Consider the following 24,904-nt stretch of genomic DNA (forward strand, 5'->3'; position numbering starts at 1 on the left):
GGCATGCCCCTTCAGATGGTGGAGTTCACGTAGTATCTTCTTGTTTTTTAAAGTATCAGAATATATGTACCAACTGCACTTCACCCACCCCCCTCCCCCCTCCATCTCCTGCATACCAAAGGTCCTAACTGTGAAATTTATGGAGATAATAAAACAAACAGTTTCCATAACAGGAGTAAATCTACAACTAAAAAAATTAAAGAACTGCAGATGCTGGAAGTCGGAAACAAAAATCAGAAATCATTGGCTAAACTCAGCAGGTCTGGTGGCATCTGTGGAGAGAGGGCAGAGTTAATGATTCAGGTCCAGTGACGTTTCTTCAGAACTAATTGTAGTTAGAAAATGATTGGGAAAGGTCAATGGAATATGAAAAACTGTAAAGCCAATTTATACCCAGCTGGCAAATTGAAAATCTATCTCCAAGTTTTTTTCTTTCTCATTAATCCATCAAATAATTTCTTAAATTACAGTAGGTCCTTTGCCACATGATATCATATAGCTCTTGACACAAGATTGAAATGCAAATTTAAGGATGAGGAAATATCCAGCTAGTGGTGAAATTATTTCCGGCTACCAAACGTTGAGACAGATTGTTTCAGTGTTGATTACTGTAAGTGGTACTGCTCCCTTCATTGCAAAGAAACAGTAGAGGGCATTGTCGGTAAGCCAGTTCGCTTAGTGTCAGACAAATCTTACAGCAATTCCTAGTCTACAGAACAATATAATTGACAGCTGCTCACCCTGTTGCCTCAGGAATCTCTTAGCCCACCTATCTGATACATATAACATCTGCTGGAACTCTTAAGGCGTGTTTAAAGGGGAAATGCAACTCTAAATCTACCGTTTCCCTGATGTTAATTCCAATAGTGCTGAGTTAGAAGGCTGCTACCAGGCTTCCTGAAGGGCTTCATTGAGGAAATCAGGGAAGAAATACTGTTACTTCAGCACCAGCAAGAGTACCCACAGACACACAATTGTGTGGCCTGGGCAGTGGTGGTTGGCAGCACAATCATTCCAAGTCTCTGGCTTCACTATTGGAAGAGGTAGCACCAACATGAAGCCCAAAACCAAGTGAATCAAATGGTCCTGGAGAATAGTAGACTGAGAAGAGCAATAAACAGCAGGCAACGTGGCTCAGTGCCTAGCACTGCTGCCTCACAGCACCAGGGTACAAGGTTCGATTCCAGCCGCGGGTGACTGTCTGTGTAGAGTTTGCACATTCTCCATTTGTCTGCGTGGGTTTCCTCTGGGTGCTCCGGTTTCCTCCCACAATCCAAAAGATGTGCAGATCAGGTGAATTGGCCATGCTAAATTGCCCCATAGTGTAGGTCAATTAGTCAGAGGGAAATGAGTCTGGGTGGGTTACTCTTCAGAGGGTCGGTGTAGACTGGTTGGGCCGTAGGGCCTGTTTCCGCTCTGTAGGGAATCTAATATAATCAAAGTAAGGCTGGTGATTCACCTGAGCAAAGTGCTTGAACATAACTTACAACCCTTTGTTCATTACCTTAAATAATGAACAACCTTCACAATTTTAACTTGTTTTCTCGGGAATTTCGCCCGCTGATGTCCACTTTTCCAATACCATTCTATTTTTTTGTTCCTTTGCAACTTCCAATGAGTCTTTTCAAGAAGAAATAACTCCTTGAAGAAGGCACCATAACATGAGGGTGGCACAGTGATTAGCACTACTGCCTCACAGTGTCAGGGACCTACATTTGATCTTAGCCTCAGGTGACTGCATGTATGAATTTTGCATGTTCTCCACGAGTCTGCGTGGGTTTCCTCCAGATAGTCTGGTTTCCATCCACAGTCTAAAGATATGCAAGTTGGGAGGATTGGTCATGCTAAATTGGCCCTTGTGTTCAGGGGCTAAGCGTATTAGTCATAGTAAATGCAGAGTTACAGGAATAGTCTGGGAGGTTGCTCTTCAGAAGGTCAGTGTTGACTCAGTGCACCAAATGACCTCTTTCCACGCTGTTGAGATTCAATACTCCTCCAGAGAATGTGATATCACGTTGCTCCTCATTCTGGACTCCCCATCCATTTGAAATAGTTTCTCCCAATCTATTTTATTGTTTTCTCTTAATACAATATCTTGGAAACCTGATGATAGCTTTTCCTACTCAATAATGCTGATGATTGGTTGATCTTCTGCTGCTCTGATGATCAACAATAGCTGATCCCTTGAACCCAAACAAATCCAGCCAAGGGGACTCTTGTGGCATAGAGGTAGTGTCCCTATCTTTGAGTCAGGAGGCCCAGTTTCAAGTCCTACATACTCCAGGGGTGTGTAATTACGTCTCTGAACAAGTTGCTTAGAAAAATAGGTTAAGTATAAAGAAATCCAGCCACTCCTTTAACTCAAACAAATCCAGTATTAATGCAAATTCCTGAGCTTTCTCATTGTTAAGACCATTGTTTGCATGGAAATGCAACACTGTGTGAACGCCCTTCCTGACTTTCTGTAGTCATGACACTTATGCCATGTGTGAAAGTCACAATAGTCAGTCAGTTTATAACCTGAAAGTCAGAGTACAGACAGCTATGTATACCAGCTCGGCGAACAGAACCACAACAACGAGCACCCGAGCTACAAATCTTCGCACAAACCTTGAAGACAGCTATGTATTCATTTAATGCATAACTTGGTATTAGAGTGGAACTGAGATTGAGTGTTAAAGAGGAAGAGCACGGAAATGTTTAAAGCTGCTAAAAACCCCAATGAGCCACAGTAAAGGAGCAATAAGGCAGGCGAGAGCTGAAGGACTGGGGAGACACAATGGCTGCAAATATTTTTCTTCCTGCACTTGGTGAAAAGGAAGGTGTCCATAAAGCAGAACTGCTGGTCTTTTGTCACACAGTGGAAAGCAGTGGGATTGCAACAGATTTAAACAAACCAAAGCAACATTTTGTTACTCAACTTCTCCAAAGAACAGATGTAACCAGACTACAGAAGATGAATTTAGAACCTCAATTGGAAACAACATGAATATCAGAGTTAATGATGGAAAAGGAGCTTGTTGGTGCTGCAGGAGCAACATTTGCAGGAACCAATGCATTCCAACTCCTGAAGGGTGATTTTATCAAAATGGAATTACCTTAGGTATACTATGCCAGTTTGGGTGATAAGGGAAGAGAAACTGACTCTTAAATAAATTCTAACCACGCAAATCAACAGCTACAACATACTGAGAACAGAGGAATCCGTCCACCATGCAGATAGGCAGCTCAAACTTGTCCACTATGTTGTTGGAAAATGGCCTAGACATTTCAAATGCAACAATGTGGAGAAAAGTAACCAATCTGTGCAGAAGGGACAGCAGAAAAATCAAGGCAAAGTATAAATTGCAAATATTGCAGAGGTCATTACATAAAATAAAAGAGGAAATCAGTGCTCTAACTGCACAAACCTAAATGACTATGCTCACAATGTTTAACTAGAAAGACAAGATTAGATTAGATTCCCTACAGTTTGGAAACAGGCCCTTTGGTCCAACCAGTTCACACTGACCCTCCAAAGAGTAACCCACCCAGACCTATTTCCCATCTTTACCTCTGACTATGGACAATTTAGTATGACCAATTCAACTAACCTGCACATCTTTGGACTGTGGGAGGAAACTGGAGCACCCGGAGGAAACCCACGCAGACACAGGGAGAATGTGCAAACTCTACACAGTCAGTCACCTAAAGTGGGAATCGAACCTGGGTCACTGGCACTGAGCCACCGTGCCACCCCACAACAAAACTATAAAGCCTATGAGGTAATTGCTCCAGAGATATTGCAGGACATTCAAGCATGATTTTTATTTTATTCATTCATAGGATTAGGGCATCACTGGCTAGGCCAGCATTCATTATCCATCCCTAATTGTCCAGAGAACAGTTGAGAGTCAACCACATTGCTGTGGGTCTGGAGTTACATGTCATTTACATAAATGATTTGGATGCGAGCATAAGAGGGACAGTTGGTAAGTTTGCAGATGACATCAAAATTGGAGAACGAAGAGGGTTACCTCAGATTACAACAGGATGGGCCAATGGGCTGAGAAGTGGCAGATGGAGTTTAATTCAGATAAATGCAAGGTGCTGCATTTTGGGAAAGCAAATCTTTGCAGGAATTATACACTTAATGGTAAGGTCCTAGGGAGTGTTGCTGAACAAAGAGACCTTGGATTGCAGGTTCATAGCTCCTTGAAAGTGGAGTTGCAGATAGATAGGATAGTGAAGAAAGCATTTGGTATCCTTTCCTTTATTAGTCAGAGTATTGAGTACAGGGGTTGGGAGGTCATATTGCGGCTGTATAGGGCATTGGTTAGGCCACTGTTGGAATATTGTGTGCAATTCTGATCTCCTTCCTATCAGAAAGATGTTGTGAAACTTGAAAGATTCAGAAAAAATTTACAAGGATGTTGCCAGGGTTGGAGGATTTGAGCTATAGGGAGAGGCTGAACAGGCTGGGGCTGTTTCCCCTGGAGTGTCGGAAGCTGAGAGGTGATCTTATAGAGGTTTACAAGATTATGAGGGGCATGGATAGGATAAATAGACAAAGTCTTTTCTCTGGGGTCGGACAGACCAGAACTAGAGGTCATAGGTTTAGGGTGAGAGGGCGAAGATATAAAAGAGACCTAAGGGGCACCCTTTTCACGTTAAAGGGTGGTACGGAAATGGAATGAGCTGCCAAAGGAAGTGGTGGAAGCTGGTACAATTGCAACATTTAAGAGGCATTTGAATGGGTATATGAATAGGAAGGGTTTGGAGGGATATGGGCCTGGCAGGTGGGACTAGATTGGGTTGGGAAACCTGGTCAGCTTGACAGGTTGGACCGAAGGGTCTGTTTCCATGCTGTACCTCTCTATGACTCTATAAGTAAAAGATAAGATAAAACCTCTATGACCTCAACCACCTACGCTCTAGTGATAAAGTTCCCAGCCTATCTTTATAACTCAAACCCTCCAGGTTGGACCGAAGGGTCTGTTTCCATGCTGTACGTCTCTATGACTCTATGATTCTATAAATGGGTTTTTCCGACAAGAGATTCATGGTCAGACTTTTAAAAAATTGAATTCAAATTCCACCATCTGATATGGCGGGATTCAAATCCAGGTTCCCAGAACATTTGGATTAACAGTCCAACAAAATCACCACAAAGCCATCGATTCCTGTACATTGGAGATATTGGACAAAGATGCATGTGATTCAATCTACACCTTACAGAAGATGGGCAATGTCAATTCTAAATGAGAAAAATAGTTTATAACCATTGCAATGGAGGCAGCAGAAGAAAGCCTGGAAATGAGTATGAAGCGCCAAATAAACATTGGTGCCTCAAACAACATTGTGAATTTCACAGATCCATGTAAAGTTACACCAGATTATGGTCCAAAAGTGAAAGAAATCCTGAAATGAGATAGAACGTTTCTCACCCTGATAGGATAAATTCAGCTAAGAGCCCAATGCCATAGCAAGACTGGATGTAGGAATTACAGATCTCCAACATGACATTAAAGCTACCTATCTCAATAGAAGCAGGTCAATAGCTCAGACTAATACCAGAAAGGTTTCAGAAGAGATTTATTTTGTTTGTAGACCACACTGACTGACAATCAGAGACACAGACATATCAGTTGAAGAAGGTCTGACTGCTACACTACAAAGGAAACTTATTACAGATATCAACTGAACACAGTTATAGAATCATAGGGTCATACAACACAGAAGCAGACCCTTTGGTCCAACTCATCCACTTCAAGCAAGGTTCCCAAATGAAACTAGTCCCATTTGCCTGAGTTTGGCCTGGAATCCCATTAAGAGAAAGTGAGGACTGCAGATACTGGGGATCAGAGCTGAAAATGTGTTGCTGGAAAAGCGCAGCAGGTCAGGCAGCATCTAAGGAGCAGGAGAATCGATGTTTCAGGCATGAGCCCTTCCTGAAGAAGGGCTCATGCCCGAAACGTCGATTCTCCTGCTCCTTGGATGCTGCCTGGCCTGCTGCGCTTTTCCAGCAACACATTTTCAGTTCTGGAATCCCACTAAACCCTCCTTATTCTTATATCTGTCTGAATGTCTTTTAAATGTTGTAAGTGTACCTGCATCTATCACTTCCTCTGGCAGTTCATTCCACATACGAATCACTCTCTGTGGGAAAAGATTGGCCCTCAGGTCCCTTTTAAATCTTTCTCCACTCACCTTAAAAATATGCCCTCTATTATTGAACTCACACACCTTAGGTAAAAGACCTTTGCTATTCGCCTTATGATTTTATAAACCTTGCCTTATGATTTTATAAGGTCACTCTTCAGCCTCTTACACTCTAGTAAAACAAGTAAATCCAGCCTATCCTTATAACTCAAACCCTTCAGTCCTGGCAACTTCCTGGTTAATCTTTTCTGAACCCTCTTCAATTTAGGAATATACTTTCTATACCAAAGTGATCAGTTCATGCAACTGAAAGAAATGGGTGTCAAAGGCAATCGCAGAAATCAGAACAGTCAGCTGAGAAGGTTTACAAACAGAAAGAGAGCACACCATTTAGGCTAGCAGGCGTTGGAGGTAAAGCTAACAACTCACATGTATGCCATGAGTGGAAAGAGACTGCCAAAAGAAGCATTAACTAACAATTTTACCAGTGCTAGAGAACAATTCTGTGCACAGTGGATAAATTGGCTACCTCACAGAGTAAGTGATAATGCAAGGGTTTTTTTTTTGTTTTTGTATGAAAAGGGATCTATTTGTGTGGCAATGCAATACTGTACAAATGTCCATCCTTCATGGTACATACCATGGGAATGTTCACTGCAGGAAGTCATTTTATAGCCAGTTACAATAACAATAGAGCACAGCCAACTTCACGTGAACACATAACAATGATGTATGCATCATACCCAGAGCACACAGCATTGGTAATCTTTTTAATCCTGCTGTATACTAGACAACGTGAAGTGCTTCAAACTGCAGTATCAGCAACATTTCTTGCTTCAAATATTTGAACTAACAGAATAAAATATGGAAATGTCACAAGAATGCATTACAATTTTGTACATTACAGTTTCTATGTTATCATTTCAAGTTGTAAGTAGCTCCTCCAACTATTTAAAGATCTTAGATTTTCTCAAGGAAATACACAACCAAGTAAGACAATAATAATGTCTCTTGCTATCATTTCACTGCATTTGTTATCTATACTGAAATCAGGTCAGTTCTTTTTAATGAGGAAAGGAGGAACTGGGTTAATTGGGATATATTCATATTTTCCCTGTGCTGGAGGAAGAAACAGGGAAGAAACTCACAGACATTGGTCTTTGTCATTTTCTCAGGGGTAGGAGGTCAGATTGAAAGTTGCCTGTCAACCATCAGAGAAATTACACCTCAATTCAGGTACTCAAGGAGCAGGAAGAAATTAAATAAAAAAGTTTTAGTTTTTTTGTGGAATGGATGCTGGCAAGTCCAGCATTTGTTGCCTGTTCCTCCCCTTACGAGCAGTTAAGAGTCAATCACATTGGTCTGGAGTCCCATTGTAAACAAGACCAGATATGTGCTTGGGAATGGCCTTGTGCATGGGAAATCGAGTTTCACTAACTTGATCGAGTTTTTGAAAGAAGTAATGAAGAGGATTGATGAAGGCAGAGCAGTGGACATGATCTATATAGACGTCAGTAAGGTATTTGACTAGGTTGCTCACAGTAGACAGGAGTGGCACAGTGGCTCAGTGGTTCTCACTGCACCAGGGTCCCAGGTTCGATTCTAGCCTCGGGTGACTGTCTGAGTGGAGTTTGCGCATTCACCCAGTGTTTGCGTGGGTTTCCTCCCACAGTCCAAAGGTGTGCAGGTTAGGTGAATTGGCCATGCTAAATTGCCCACAGTGCTAGGCACATCTTTCAGAGGGGAATGGGTCTGGGTGGGTTACTCTTGGAGGGTTGGTGTGGACGGTTGGGTCGAAGGGCCTGTTTCCACACTGTAGGGAATCTAGTGTAATCTAGACCGGTTAGCAAGGTTAGAGTCAAGAGGGTTGTGCTGGAAAAGCACAGCAGGTCAGGCATCATCCGAGGGGCAGAAGAATCGATGTTTGGGGCATAAGGTCCTCATCAGGAATGAGCCCTGTGAGCCGGGGTGTGGGGAAGATTAAGAGATAAATGGGACGGGGTGGGATTGGGGGTGAAAGTAACTGGAAATGCAATAGGTAGATGAAGGTGGGGAGAAGGTGATAGGTTGAAGAGGAGGGTGAAGCGGATTGATGGGAAAGATGATGGACAGGTCAAAAGGGTGGTGTTGAGTTGTAGGCTTGAGACTGGGATAAGGTGGAGGAGGGGAAATGAGGAAACTAGTGAAATTCACATTAATTCCGTGTGGTTACAGGGACTCAAGGCAGAAGATGAGGCATTCTTTCTCCAGGTGTCAGGTGGTTGGGGTTTGGCGATGGAGGAGGCCCAGGACCTGCATGTGGGGAGACAGGACGCCAACTCTCAGATCATTTCAGAGAACATCTCTGGGACACCCGCACCCACCAATCCCTCTGCCCTGTGGCTGAACACATCAACTCCCCCTTCCGCTCCGCCAAGAACGTGCAGGTCATGAGCCTCCTCCATCGCCAAACCCTAACCACCCGACACCTGGAGGAAGAATGCCTTATCTTCTGCCTTGAGTCCCAGTAACCACACAGAATTAATGTGAATTTCTCAGTTGAGGTATAACCAGCATTATACACCATACCACCATAATTTATATACTCTATGCCTCGGCTAATAAACATTCTTTACAAGCAATCAGAGCCTGATCTGTATTATTTTGTAAGTTTCATCTGTGTGGACTCACTTCTAAGATTGTGTGTGTGTGTGTGTGTGTGTGTGTGTGTGTGTGTGTGTGTGTGTGTGTGTGTGTGTGTGTGTGTGTCGAATATTTCTTCTCATGTATAGTGATTAATAAACTCACCCTTCTTGTGAATGCAAAAAAGCCAGGTTAAATATGCTCCTGTTAAAGCATAAGTTCATTAGGGAAGGGAATTTAACCTTGTTTTAACTGAGCAAGAGGGATAGGTGAATAAAGAACTGGAGCCCTTCAATCTGAAGCTATAATGAATAGGGAACCTTCCCTAGGTCTGGTCATAACATAACAACTGCATTTGGTCATATATAATTACTAGGACCCTATGGAGCTGGTATTTCAACTTCTTAATTCCAGGTTTAAATTTCCCTGTGGCTGTGGTGCGATTCAATCTCATATGTTTCAATCTATTGTAACAGGAAACTTTGGTAATTAAGGATTGGATTAAGGGAATTTTATTGTCATTTGGTTGTAGGTGATGTTTGGATGTTGACATTTTCCTGTTTATTTAATAATCCCTGGTTTGGATTCAGTGTTTGTTAGATTTTGTTGAGTTGCTGGGGTGGAGTTGGCCAGAAGGAAAAGTACCCCATGCTGAAAGCCCTTCTGTATTTGCTGGGAAAGCACTTGTTTCACAGACACATATTTCAATCTGAGAGAATGTGACACATTCATATCAATGCTGTAAGTGAAAATATTTATGCCAATTACCGCACTCTCTTTGAAAGGTACACACCACAGGTACGGCCATCTCTGGGCATGGAACTATTAAGGTATGTTCTCTCAAACATTTTTACAGTCTGGGTTCCAAAATGATAAACATCAGCCTCCATCTGCACATCATAATTCGATGACCAGAATAGATTCTTGAGTATTGAAAAAACAATACCTTGCAAAGTGCAACTGCAGTGTAGGTGGTATGACGAGGACATCTGTTGGAACATTTGCTGCACTGCAGTATTCTGCAAAGCAAGGGCAGTTTGCCGAAAATGTACTTTAATGAGTTGATATTAGCTGTTAAGTATTGCTGACTCAAGAGTAGCATTTTTTAAAGGCTAATGTATTGTTCTACTTTGTCTCTCAAAGGGGTGACCTTATAGAATTATGAGGGGAATAAGGTGAATGGCAGGTGTCTTTTCCCTAAAATGAGGGATTTCAAGACTCGAGGGCATATTTTTAAGGTGAGAGAAGAACGATATAAGAAAGACATATGAGGGTATTTTTTTTAAACACTGGGTGGTTTGTGTGTGGAACGAACATCCCGTGGTGGATGCAGATACAGTTACAATGTTTAAGAGGCATTTGGATAAAAAATGTTTGAAGGGATATGGGCCAAGTGCAGGCAGATGGGACGAGTTTAGTTTGGAATTATGGTTGGCATGGACTGTTCAGTCTGAAGGGTCTGTTTCTGTGCTGTATGACTCTGTGACTCTAGCCTGTAAGAAAAGAAAAGGTATATTCCTGTTGTAGTAAAGTATTGTTCCCAGAGAGTGTATCTGCGGGTCAGAAAAATGTGTCATTCTCGAAGGAGAGGCAATACAAAGTTACTAAAATGATCCTGAGACTAAAAGGATTACATTGTGCGGCAGATTGCATTGACTACATTTGTATTCTCTCAAATATAGAATTTGCAGGACAAACAGAAACAGGAATTACTGGAGAAACTCAACACGCCTGGCAATATCTGTGGAGAGCAAACAGAGTTAATGTTTCGAGTCCGTCTTTAGAACTAGAAGCAGCTCGAAAATGGTGGTTTTTATGCTGATGACTGGGGATGGGGGAAAGGAGTGAATGGATTGGTGGAAACGGGGTCAAAAAGTGCGGCACTAAAAAAGCACAGCAGGTCAGGCAGCATCAGAGGAACAGGAGAGTCAATATTTCAGGCATACACCCTTCATCAGGAATGTGGTGGGGGTGAAGGGGGCTGAGAGATAAATAGCAGGGTGAAGGTGGGGTGAGGGAAAGTAGCTGGGAAGGCGATAGGTAGATGCAGGTGAGCGATGATAGTGATAGGTTGAAGGTGAGGGAGTACACCCCCCCACCCCTATTCCAATAAAAAGGCAATTGCTTCTTCCCAGTTCCTCCGCTTCTGCCATATCTGCTCCCAAGAAGAACCATTCCACTCCAGGAAATCCCAGATGGCCTCCTACTTCAAGGACCGCAATTTCCCTTCCCACATGATCAACAATGACCTCCAGCACATCTCCTCCACTTCCCATCACTCCAACCGCAACAAGAATGGAATTCCCCTGCTCCTCAACTTTCACCCCATTAATCTCCAGATACAGTGCATTATCCTTCGCCATTTCTGCCACCTACAATCAGACCCCACCACCAAAGATATGTCCCTTCCAACCCCTATCCGCGTTCTGCAGAGACCATTCCCTCCCTGACTCCTTCATTAGGTCCATGCCCCCCCACCAACCCACTTCCACATCCAACATCTTCCCTTGTCACCACAAGAGATGTAAAACCTATGCCCACACCTCCCCCCTCACCTCTGTTCAAGGTCCCAAAAGATCTTTTACATCCGGATAAGATTTTCCTCCACATCCAAACACTTCACCTACTGTGTCGGTTGCTCTTGATGTGGTCTCCTCTACGTTAAGGAAATGGGATGCCAACTCGTGTAACGTTTCAGGAAACATCTCTGGGACACATGCACCCAACAATCCCACTGCCTTGTGACCGATCACTTCAAATCCCCCTCACAATCTACCAAGGACATGTAAGTCCTGAGCCTCCTCCACTGCCAAATCCAAGCTACCTGACGACTGGTGGAAGAATGCCTCATCTTCCACCTTGGGACCCTTCAACCACATGGCATAACATTGATTTCACTAGTTTCCTAATCTCCCCTCCCCCCACCTCATCCCAGATCCAACCCTCCAACTCGCCACTGTCTCTTGAACTATCCCACCTGTCCAACTTTCTTCCCAACTAGCCACTCCACATCCTCACTGACCTATCACTATCACCCCTCAATCTGCATCTAACTATATCCTTCCCAGCTACATTCCCCACAGTCCCATCCTTCTGACTATCTCTCAGCCCCCTTCCCCGATTCCTGATGAAGGGCTTATGCCTGAAACATTATTTTTCTGCTCCTCAGATGCTGTCAGACCTGCTGTGCTTTTCCAGCACCAAACCTTTCGATTCTGATCTCCAGCATCTGCAGTCCTCATTTTCTCCTGGTGGAGACAGGGCCCAGAGAAAGAAAAAGAATGGGACAAAAGAGTAGGCAAATAAAGGAATAGTTGGTACTAGGCCAGGGGAAAAGAGAAACTAGATAGGTGATAATGGGGACAGTGAGTAATTGAAAGTAACATATTTTCCTAGCTGCTTCTAGTTCTGAAGAAGGGTTACAGGACTTGAAACGTTAACTCTAGTTTTCTCTCCACAAATATGCCAAATCTGCCGAGTTTCTCTCACAGTTTCTGTTTAATTGTTTCAGATCGTCAGAATCCAGCAGTTCCTTATTTTACTGCAGAATTTGCAGGGTCTTCTAATTAAGATGTTCAACATAGAGCAGCTGAAAGATATCTCCTCTGGTAGAACCCAAGGCTTTATATTAAAATCAGAGCTGATTCAGAGGTATCCATTTTTGGCGAATACATTGTATAGGTGTTCTTCTTCCTGTTTTTGCAGTTCTGGTGTGCTGCAGTGTGTTGTAGCCCTTTTGAATAGTGTCTTGATGCAACTTCGTTTGTGTGAGTTGGGGTGGTTGCTTTCGTAGTTCAGGACTTGGTCTGTGTGTGTGGCTTTCCTGTATACTTTTGTGGTGAATTCTCCATTCGGATACCCGTGCAATTTCATCAACAGATGCCTAAGGGAAAGACAACAGAACGAGGACATCCCACAACCAAAGGACTAGCCACACTACCATACATCAGGAGCATTTCCGAACTGACAGCCAGACTACTGCGACCACTAGGACTCATAACAGCACACAAACCAACAGCCACTCTCAGACAACAACTCACCAGAACGACGGATCCGATACCCAGCATGAGCAAAACCAATGTAGTGTACAAAATCCCATGCAAGGACTGCACAAAACACTACGTAGGACAAACAGGAAGACAGCTAACGATCCGCATCCATGGACACCAACTAGCCCCGAAACGACACGACCAGCTATCCTTAGTAGCCACACATGCAGATGACAAGCAACATGAATTCGACTGGGACAACACTACTATTATAGGGCAAACCAAACAGAGAACAGCCAGGGAATTCCTAGAGGCATGGCACTCATTCACAGATTCTATCAACAAACACATCGACCTAGACCCAATATACCGGCCATTGCAGCGGACAGCTGGAACTGACAACTGGAAGCGGCAGAGACAAGCCACTATAAATGCCGGAGGAAACATCACAGAAGCGCTTCACAGGAGGCTCCCAAGCACTAAGAATGTCACCTAGACAGGGGACGAAATGTTTGCAACACAAATTCCCAGCTCGGCGAACAGAACCACAACATCCTTCTACTCTTACCATCTTACAGCAATTGCTTTAACTCACAGTGTCATCATGTGCAATCATTTCAAGAGATTTGTTAATGAAAAGCTCAAATAGCTAGAGTCATCTTTAGATGTGCCAATTCATGCAAATTGGATAACCAATTAAAATGGTTTCAACAAACTACTTCCTGTGATCTTGCTTTCCTCCAGTAGGTTGGAATTTTACCTTGCTCTTTCAAAGTGAGGGGAGTAACTGCTGGAAGTCACTAGCATCCTGCTTTAAGAACATAGAACATAGAAATGTACAGCACAGAACAGGGCCTTTGACCTACAATGCTGTGCCAAGGATTAATCCCAATGTAAAATAAATTTACAACCTCCTCACTCCTCAATTCACTGCTATCCATGTGCATTTTGGATATAAAAATGTCATCGGAGCCTGAGTGCAAATGGAATATTCCCCACTTGCCTGGTTGGGGGCAGCTCTAACAATGTTCAAGAAGGTTGACACCATCCAAAACAAAATAGCCCACTTGACTGGAACCACATCCGCAAACATCCACTCCCTCCACCACTGACAATCAGAAGCAGCAGGGTAGAACTTCACCAAAGATCCTTGGACAGCACTTTCTAAATCCATGACAACTTCCATTTAGAAGGACAAGTGCAGCAGATACATAGGAACATGGCCATCTGCATGTTCCCCTCCAAACCATTCACTATCCTTCACTGTCACTGGGTCAAAATACTGGAATTCCCTTTATATGGGTATTGTGGGTCACCCCACAAAACATGGACTGCAGCAGTTCAAGAAGACAGCTCACCACCATCTTCTCAAAAGCAGCTAAGTTAATTCAGTTGATTATCTGGTCAATGGTAGCCCTCAGGACGCTGATAGCAGTGGATTCAGTTATGATAATGCCATTGAATGTCAAGGAGTAATAGTTAGGCTGTCTCTTAATGGAAATAGGCATTGCCTGTCATTTCTATAACTTGCCACTTGTCAGCCACCACCTAAATATTGTCCAGGTCTTGATGCATTTGGACATGGACTGCTTCAGTACATGAGGTGTCACAAATAGTGATGATCATTAGCAAACGTCCCCACTTCTGAATTTATGATGGTGGGAAAACTATTGATGAAGCAACTGAAGATGGTTAAACCTTTGACAGTCCCTGAGGTACTCCTGCAGAGATGTCCTGGAGCTGAGATAACTGACCTCCAACAATCATAACCACCTCCCTATGTGCCAGGTATGACTCCAACCAGTGAAGTGTTTTCCCCCATTTTCTATTTACTCCAGTTTCACTAGGGCTTCTTGATGCCACATTTTGTCAAATAAAGTAATGTCACGCTCACCTCACCTTTTAAGTTCAGGCTTTTTGTCCGAATATAGTAGAAATCTTTTTTGATGATAGGACTGGAGAATCACTGATTAGATTAAAATTCTACATGATTATATTCAAACTTTCTTTTTTACTTTCCGGTATTTGTAGAGCTTAAGATAACAGATGACTATGGAAGGGTAGGAATGATGATAAGTGGAGTGACTTCAGTGTAAGGGTAAAGCAGCTGGACAGGATTCATCATTGGGCAGGTGGCAACTGACTGAACTTTAATCTAGTTGTAAAGCACCAACAAGAACTTGTATCCTTTTTGTAGTTTAATCCCTACCATTTTAAATGTCTCTATTCAAGACAGCAACCTTAACTGACCTCCCTCTGGAATCTCATTGCTATGTGCTTTTATGTGGAACAGGCCAGCAGTATTCTTTGTGTTATAGACCTTTATCAATTATATCCACTTGCTCATGTACAAACTGTGCCACGAGGGTATTTTCATAAATGTATGGCTCAACCACCAAATTTTTTTTCCTAATATCAGAATGACCATGTTTATTAAATAACTGTATATGATATTGATTGGTAATTACTTAAATTATTCCTCTTGTCAACCTCTCCCCTTGCCTGAGGTGTGGTGGTCCTCTGTTTAAATCACCACCAGTCATCTCTCTCTAATGAGACAGCAGCCCTATGGTGACTTAATTTAAATTATTCTATCAAAATACCAGATTCTCATAAAACAAAACAAAGACTGTGGATGCTGGAAATCTGAAACAAAACCTGTGCTTTCTCTTTTTGCATGAGATTCCCATGCTAATTCCAGGCAAAATCTCCTTGTCACTAACAGTGTGTGTTCTACAAGGCAAACAAATAAATGCTAACAATGTATCAGCATAGAATAGCATGTGAGGATGTCTTGTGATACAGTGGGTAGTTTCTCTGCCTCTGAGCCAGAAACTCGTGGTTCAAGTCCCACTCAGAGAAGGTGAGTTCATGATGCAGCCAAATAGGCTGAGTGTTAACCTACAAATGCCTTCAGACACATGTCAATGGTAAGAGTGGGGCAAGACTTTTGGCCAGCCATGTAAATTGAAAGGAGTATTGGGATGACTACTCATAGCTCCGGCTACAATGTGCATGCTGCCACAGCAACATTGACAACATTTGTGGTAGTGGGGGGGTGGGTATAGGTGTCTGAATGGCCAGAGTGGACCAGGTTGATGCCAACAATTAGGGTTTCAACCTCATCCTACTTGGGGTGGATTAAAGTACTGCCTCCTTGCTCTGCTCTATGGTGGAGATTATGGAGATTTTGTGGGTCAGACCTGCCTGAAGAGATAAATGGATTTAGCATAGTAAGACCATAAGACAGAGGAACATAAATTAGGCTATTCAGCCCATCAGGTCTGCTCTGCCATTCAATCATGTCTGATAAATTTCTCAAACCCATTCTCCTGCTTTCTCCTCATAACCTTAACCCCCTTGATACTCAATAACCTATCTATCTCAGTCTTAATATAATCAATGACCTGGCCTCCACAGCCTTCTGTGGCAATTAATTCCATAGATTCACCACTCTCTGGCTGAAGAAATTTCACCTTAATTCTGTTTCCTTTACGCTAAGGCTATGCCCTCAGGTCCTAGTCTATCCTCCCAACATCTAGTCTGCCCAGGCCATTCAGTATTCTGTATGTTTCAATTAGATGACCCCTCATCCTTCAAAACCCAGAGTTCTCAAACGTTCCTCATATGTTAAGATTTTCATTCCTGGGACCATTCTCATTGTTGTGGGGAAAAACACCAGTCTCAGAGTCAGAATCGGGGTTCAATGACAGAGTTTATTGCACAAGGAAATACTGGAGCTCCAGGGAGGGAAAGACACTAACAGTACACTGGTCAGTGATGAGATTGTTGTCTTTTTAACATGGTTTGTTTATGGCAATCATTGCAGAATTGTTGATAGTTTTGATACAGTCTTTGCCAGTTACAGCGCAGCCTTTGTTAATGTCCGTATGGTCATTGTCAGTTTCAATGTAGACATTGTCAGTTTCAATGTCGGCACAGAAATTCATTGCTGTCATAATGGACGCTAATCGCTCTTCCTGAGAAGGGTGATTACTGCAGTCCTGGCTATTAGCATTTCATATTGAATCTGTATCAAGCTGTTGGCATTTCTATAAGAGGTGCTGGCTGGACCCAAACACTTCAGCGGGCAGTATTCGTTACTCATGTGCATTCTCTCTCCCACCCGCCTTAAACTAATCAACTGGCTTGTGAGTGCATTGTGCTGGCATTCTGCTGGCCCCAGGCAGAGTCTGTATCTGCTCTGCTGTTTCGCTCCATATTGTGATCCGGCAGCCATCTTGAGTGTCAAGTTGGCCAACTGATAGTTCAGCGGCCATTTGTGTGTCCATGTGCCTAGTGTCACCCTGCCTCGTGCATTCTCCCTCTTCATCATGAACCTCCTCTGAACACAGTCCTGGACCAGTACATCCTTCCTGAGATATGAAGCCCAAAACTGTGAACAATACTTCAAATGCAGTCTAACCAGAGCCTTATAGAGCTTCAGAAAAGCCTCCTGCTCTCATATTCACGTCTTCTCAAAATAAATGCCATCATAGCATTTGCCTTTCTAACGACTGATTCAACCTGCAAGTTTACCTTGAGAGAATCCTGGACTAGAACTCCCAAGTCTCTCTGACTTCTGAATTCTCTCCCCATTTAGAAAATAGTCCATGCCTCTATTCTTCCTACCAAAGTGCAGGACCTCAAACTTTCCCATGTTGTACTCCACCTGCCACTTCTTTGCCCATTCTTCTAACCTGTCCAAATCCTTCTGCAGCCTCCCTGCCTCCTCATTCTACCAGTCCCTCTGCTTACCTTTGTATCATCTGCAAACTTAACAGAATGCCTTCAGTTCCTTCATCTAGATCATTAATGTATAAAGTGAAAAGTTGTGGCCCCAACACTGAGCCTTGCGGAACACCACTAGTCACCAGCTACCATCCTGAGGAGGACCTTTTTATACCTACTCTCTGCTTTCTGACAGGCAGCCAAGCTTCTATCCATGCTAGCACCTTGCCTCTGACACCATGGCCCCTACCTTACTCAGGAGCCTCCTGTGTGGCATCTAATCAAAGGCCTTATTTAAGTCCTGATAGATAACATCTATTGGCTTCCTTTGGTCTAACCTGCTCGTTACTTCCTCAAAGAATTCCAGCAGATCTGTCAAACCTGACCTCCCCTTAATGAAACCATGCTGACTTTGCCCTATTTTACCATGCATTTCCAAGTATTCAGAAATCTCATCCTTCACAATGGATTCCAGGATCTTACCCATGACCAAAGTGTGGCTAATCAGTCTGTAATTTTCTGTCTTTTGCCTTCTTCCCTTTTTAAACAAGGTGTCACATTAGCCATTTTGTCAGTCCTCTGTGACCCTCCCTGATTCTAGTGATTCCTGAAAGATTACCACTAATGTCTTCACTATCTCTTCAGCTATCTCCCTTAAAATTCTGGGGTGTAGCCACCTGGTCCAGGTGATTTATCCACCTTCAGGTATTATGAAGTTGAAGGCATGTGCTATACCTTTAAGAGAGTGTGAATGCTGTTTGGAACTGAGACCTTACATGAGCAGTCTCAGGGTGTCCTGGAAAATTGAAAATATGTAACATTTGGCTGTGAAATGGATACCTGAGTCGTTTGCTGTTTGACAACAATTCAAATTTAACCAATCAGTTTAAATTATGTCCCAACTGTATAATGCAGAAGTTACAGGATCAGTTCATTCCTAAAAGGAAGAAAGATCCCAGGAGGAGGCATGGGCAGCTGTGGCTGACGAGGGAAGTCAAGAAACATATAAAGTTAAAAGAGAAAAAGTATAACATAGCAAAGATAAGTGGGAAAACAGAGGACTGGGAAGCTTTTAAAGAACAACAGAGGATTACTAAGAAGGAAATACGCTGAGGAAAAATGAGGTACGAAGGTAAACTGGCCAATAATATAAAGGAGGATAGTAAAAGCTTTTTCAAGTATGTGCAAGGCAAAAAAATGGTTAGGACTAAAATTGGGCCCTTGAAGACAGAAACAGGGGAATATATTACGGGGAACAAAGAAATGGCAGAAGAATTAAATGGGTACTTCAGATCTGTGTTCACTGGGGAAGACACAAGCAATCTCCCCGAGGTAACAGTGACTGAAGGACCTGAACTTAAGGGAATCTGTATTTGCCAGGATTTGTTGTTGGAGAGACTGTTAGGTCTGATGGTTGATAAGTCTCCGGGGCCTGATGGTCTACATCCCAGGGTACTGAAGGAGGTGGCTCGGGAAATCGTGGATGCGTTGGTGATTATTTTCCAGAATTTGATAGATTCGGGATTGGTTCCTGAGGATTGGAGAGTGGCTAATGTTATACCACTTTTTAAGAAAGGTGGGAGAGAGAAAGCAGGAAATTATAAACCAGTTCATCTGACCTCAGTGGTGGGAAAGATGCTGGAGTCTATTATAAAGGATGAGATTACAGCACATCTGGATAGTAGTAACAGGATAGGACAGAGTCAGCATGGATTTATGAAGGGGAAATCGTGCTTGACTAATCTTCTTGAATTTTTTGAGGATGTAATTCTGAAGATGGATGAGGGAGATCCAGTAAATGTAGTGTACCTGGACTTTCAGAAAGCTTTTGATAAAGTTCCACATAGGAGGTTAGTGAGAAAACTTAGGGCGCATGGTATTGGGGGCAAAGTACTAGATTGGATTGAAAATTGGTTGGCTGATAGGAAACAAAGGGTAGTGATAAACGGCTCCATTTTGGAATGGCAGGCAGTGACCAGTGGGGTATCGCAGGGATCCGTGCTGGGACCGCAGCTTTTTACAATATATGTTAATGATATAGAAAATGGTATCAGCAATAACATTAGCAAATTTGCTGATGATACAAAGCTGGATGGCAAGGTGAAATGTGATGAGGATGTTAGGAGATTACAGGGTGACCTGGACAAGTTAGGTGAGTGGGCAGATGCATGGCAGATGCAGTTTAATGTGGATAAATGTATGGTTATCCACTTTGGTGGCAAGAACAGGAAGGCAGATTACTACCACAATGGAATTAATTTAGGTAAAGGAGCAGTACAAGAGATCCGGGTGTTCTTGTACACCAGTCAATGAAGGCAAGCATGCAGGTACAGCAGGTAGTGAAGAAGGCTAATAGCATGCTGGCCTTCATAACAAGAGAGATTGAGTATAGAAGCAAAGAGGTGCATCTGCAGCTGTACAGGGCCCTGGTGAGACCACACCTGGAGTACTGTGTGCAGTTCTGGTCTCCAAATTTGAGGAAAGACATTCTGGCAATTGAGGGAGTGCAGCGTAGGTTCACAAGGTCAATTCCTGGAATGGAGGGATTACCTTACACTGAAAGACTGAAGCGACTGGGCTTGTACACCCTTGAGTTTAGAAGACTGAGAGGGGATCTGATTGAGACATATAAGATTATGAAAGGATTGGACACTCTGGCAGCAGGAAACATGTTTCTGTTGATGGATGAGTGCCGAACCAGAGGACACAGCTTAAAAATACGGGGTAGACCATTTAGGGCAGAGATGAGGAGAAACTTCTTCACCCAGAGAGTGGTGGCTGTGTGGAATGCTCTGCCCCAGAGGGCAGTGGAGGCCCAGACTCTGGATTCATTTAAGAAAGAGTTGGATAGAGCTCTCAAAGATAGTGGAATCAAGGGTTATGCAGATAAGGCAGGAAGCGGATACTGATTAGGAATGATCAGCCATGATCATATTGAATGGCGGTGCAGGCTCGAAGGGCTGAATGGCCTACTCCTGCACCTATTGTCTATTGTCAACTGAGTTTGAATTTATTGTTTTTCCAACATTGAACCAATGAGATGATCCAATGTTAGGGATATAAAACAGACAGGCATTTTGAAAATCAGTCAGAGTAACTTCCATCAAGAAAGACCCAAGACATTGAAACCCTTTCTGTCAAAGGTAACTTTTCGTATGAAACATCTTCACAGTAAAAGAAAGAAGACGACCCAGGCAGATCTTCAGCCGGAAGAAAACAAACACTGAAGACGACAACTGTTGTATGGTTTTGAAATTAAATTGATGTAATTTCCATAAAAGTTTCATTGGAACTGTATATTCTTATAGATTTGGACGCTGGTAATAAGCAGTTAAGACAAATTGATATAATTTTCTTAATTTGGGAGTTCTCTGCCTCTCATATTTTAACAGATTACGAGGCGAGGTGAGCTTTTCTGGTTGTTTTGTTTAATTAACAGAGGGGTTCACTGCCGTGTCATAACACAGACCATCCAGTTTTTTTTATACCTTCTCCTTGGTGATGGCCACCATACTCAGCGCTGCCCGCTGACTCTCTTGAATTTTTTATAATTCATACTACCTCATTTATTGAATTTCTCCATGACAAGCTTAGCGATATCCCATACTTCTGTTAATTAACCATATCAGCAATGAAGCAAGGCACTAAATCAAATAATGACATATTAGAATAAACAGGTAAAAGCAAACATTCCACCTGACAGTTACATTTAAAATTTGCATCCTAGCTTTGGCCTTAAGTCAAATCATCTATTGGTTTACTTTTTCATTGAACCATCAATTTTAAAACTAGTTAATTTGAAGAAAGCATCAACTGGAGGGTCGAGGCTTGAGACTTGCAAGCACTTGTGGCAAGGGAGCTTTTCAGCACTGTCCAGTGATGTTGATTTAATTATTTGTACTCTAATGTCTGAACAGTCAGTTGAAAGGTTCTTGGGAGAGAGCAGAACCAAGTGGTACTATATCACTTTTTTTGAAAAGAAATTTCAAAGAGTTTGAAATACAATTAATTTCTTTGAAGTGCAATGACCATTATTTGGGCACTTTCAGCATTCATTTCACACACAACCAGATCCCATAAACAAAAAAAAATGACATAATGAGGATTAAGCCTGTTCTGAGTGATATTGGTTAAGAAAGAAACATTGGCCAAAATGGCTTACTGTTCATCTTTAAATACTGCCTGGGATCTTTAAGATGATTTAGAACAGTGAGGTGAGTCACCAGTCAGGAAGGCAGCACTGTGTGCACATTCCTTCAGAACTGCAGGGCAGTCAGTAAAAAGCAACTTGGTGACACCACAAAACTGACATTTTCTGGGTCTATTTAGACTTAAATTCATAGAACAATGAAAAGCCTCTGAAAGGAATAGTGATTAAATCCACAAACCATCTGAATGGCTTTGTCTATCACCAAAAACATAACAGTGTGAAAGATTAAATTTAAACTGTAAAACTCATTACATTGGATAACAGTATCACTTTTGATCCGTACAGGACTTTATTTTGTTACAGTACTTTGAGAAAATAACAGCTCTACTGGATAAATACATGCAGCAAATGTGATATATATGGATTTTCAGAATGCCTTTGACAAGATGCATTTGGAAAAGATGCAGCGAAATGGAGTTTCACATAGAAAAGCCAACTGTATTAAAAACTAGTGAAAGGAGAGAAAGTAATAAGTAGATTTAAAGCGCAAATAGACAAGAATAGTTGGAAATTGATAGCAATATCCCACTGAGTTCTATTCTATAACTGCTTCTGTTCGCTGTAAACCACTGACTTGGATAGAAGGCTGAAGAAATTTGCAGATAACTCTAAAATCGAAGGCACAGTAAACTATTTTGAGGACTACTGGAAGGTACACTAATAAAATTGTGATTTGAGAAGAAACAGTGACAAAGACATTTAATGACAATATGTATGAGTTGTAAAATGAAAGGGTTAGAATAGAAATAGAATAGAATATCCTTTATTTTCATGTGAACTCAAGTAGAGAAGTACAGGAGTAGAGTAAAAGGTTTACGGTGTCACTCCAAATGAGACCATTTTAGATACAAAGTACTTAGGTACAGATCTTAGATAGAAAATACAGAAATAAAGTTAAAAGGATAAGCATTATAGTCTGCCCAGACTCGCAAGTGGCTGACCACCTGCACCCATCCCCATCCAACAACTGTCCAGAACGCTCAGGCCTCCAGCCCGCTGGCTGTAGCCCTCCATGTGAGCCTCCAGACCACTGGTCAGCCTCGCCCTGTGCAAGTAATGTTGGAGACTGCAATCAATTCCATCCAATCTGAAGACGTCACACAGGCTTGTGTGGGTGTAAGGAAGAATATCTTAATATCTCATAGAGTGGAAACCTATGTCCACAGGTATCCTCATAGTCTTTGTAACAATGTTTTTCTAATGAATTTAACTTGTCATCTGAAAATTATCATGCAATAAACTGTATCTTATTTAAGACAAAAGCCTCTTCTCATTAAGATTCTACCACTGACAATCAATAGGCCTTTAAATCCAGTCAAAGAAAGAGGAATGGTAGCAGCATTCTCTCACCACAAATCCTGCAGTAGAAGATGGTACAAGCTTGGTGATGCGAACGAGATATTTGAAGGGTCTAATTCATGAGTCATTAAACGCAACACCTCATGAGGACAATGACTTGAAAACAATAACAGAATGTTGGTTTTACGCAGAGAGACACAGAAAATAAAAGTCAAGATGTCCATATAAAGCCACATTGTATGGAACTTTGAGCTCACTAATATTTAAGGTAATAGAGATTATGTGAGCTCATGAGGCACATCGATATTATTGGAATGAGATTCTTTTCTGAAGAAAAGAATGGGATCAAATTAAATAAAATGGTAGAAAAGTTTGTACAGTGTTGAATTCAACAGGATGTTGTCTATAATAAAGAAATACAAATAAATGAAATGTCAATGCATTATACTCACCAAGCCACCTACTGTTGGAATGTCTTTACCCAGCATATTTAATATATAATACATTGTATGGTCACATCATAAACAATTACCAAATTGGCAAAAGTATATAAAGAGCACTTTGGGTAAATTTTTAATGGATTCCTTGGCATAGGCTAGCATTGTAAATCAACTGCTTGTTACACAAAACAAAATAACTACATTGAAATTAGTGAAAATGATAAATGGGCAGCTTCCACAAAGGGCCGGTCAAACCAAAGCCCTGGTTTTGTGTCTGGGTGGCATGCTTGTAAATCTATCTTCATTTCACTGTAGGAAATGTTCATTTGACCCCAGGGACAAATAATCTGGTCTAATGAACTGAGTTGAGTTTGGTTCAGAAAACCAAGAAATGCCACAAGGGAAACACATTTACCTTCATAAGACTGTCCAAACAAAATGAAGCAAGTTAGAATGCATTGAGAGTGTTTTCATTTTTAAAGAGTGCAAACACAAGTGGAAGACAAAATAAGATATTAAAAACAGCTCTGGGTTGATTCTCATCCCTGAGGCAACCAGAACACAGTTCCTTTAAAAAGGCAATGTTGTAAGGAGTTGAGGAAAATAAGTAGACAAAATAATGATCTTCCAAAAAGTGGAGTGGAGGACGTATATTGCAACTATACAGGATTTAGAGATGCCAGTGTTGGACTGGGGTGTACAAAGTTAAAAATCACACAACACCAGGTTATAGTCCAACAGGTTTAATTGGAAGCAGTCGCTCCGAAAGCTAGTGTGCTTCCAATTAAACCTGTTGGACTATAACCTGGTGTTGTGTGATTTGCAACTAAATAGGACAGGCTAATTAGATTATAAATGTTTTCTTGTCTACTATTTTTCCTATGATCATAAACAGACTTGTACGTATTAATAATCACTGATCTGACAGATTTATCAATGCTTTAGGCAGCTAATTGGAGAAATGAGAACATGAAGTTCCCACTGACTAGGCAGTATCATTAAGATTAACAAAGGAAAATTGCTCGCTTGATTTACAGAAATCAATCCAATTGCTGGAAGATTAGCACAGATGTCAGTCATGTTTTTCCAATCACCAAATTGGAGGATTATTCTAATTCTAAGTGACTAGAGATGGTAGAATGCTACACATTTGGAACCACAAGCCGGAATAATAATGGAACAGTTGCGATTAAGTACATTGAGGCACTAAAAACCTTATTATATTAAGTGCACTCTTAAGTCATGCATTATGAGACAGATTTGTGCCTGAATTGGTGGTTGAAAGAATCCAAAGTCACTTAAATGTACAGTATGTTAGATGTGAAAGAATGCTTAAGGTTGCTCTTACCATGGAGATGGTATTGTAGAATGCATAACAACTTTGCCAATTGTGGCTAGTGCTGCTTCTGTTAATTGTCAGGTTTCTGTTATGTCAGGCAGACCTGGTTAGAAGAATGCTAGTATACAGCCTC

The sequence above is a fragment of the Hemiscyllium ocellatum genome, chromosome 47 (genome assembly GCF_020745735.1).
Source record: "Hemiscyllium ocellatum isolate sHemOce1 chromosome 47, sHemOce1.pat.X.cur, whole genome shotgun sequence".
Lineage (NCBI taxonomy): Eukaryota > Metazoa > Chordata > Chondrichthyes > Orectolobiformes > Hemiscylliidae > Hemiscyllium > Hemiscyllium ocellatum.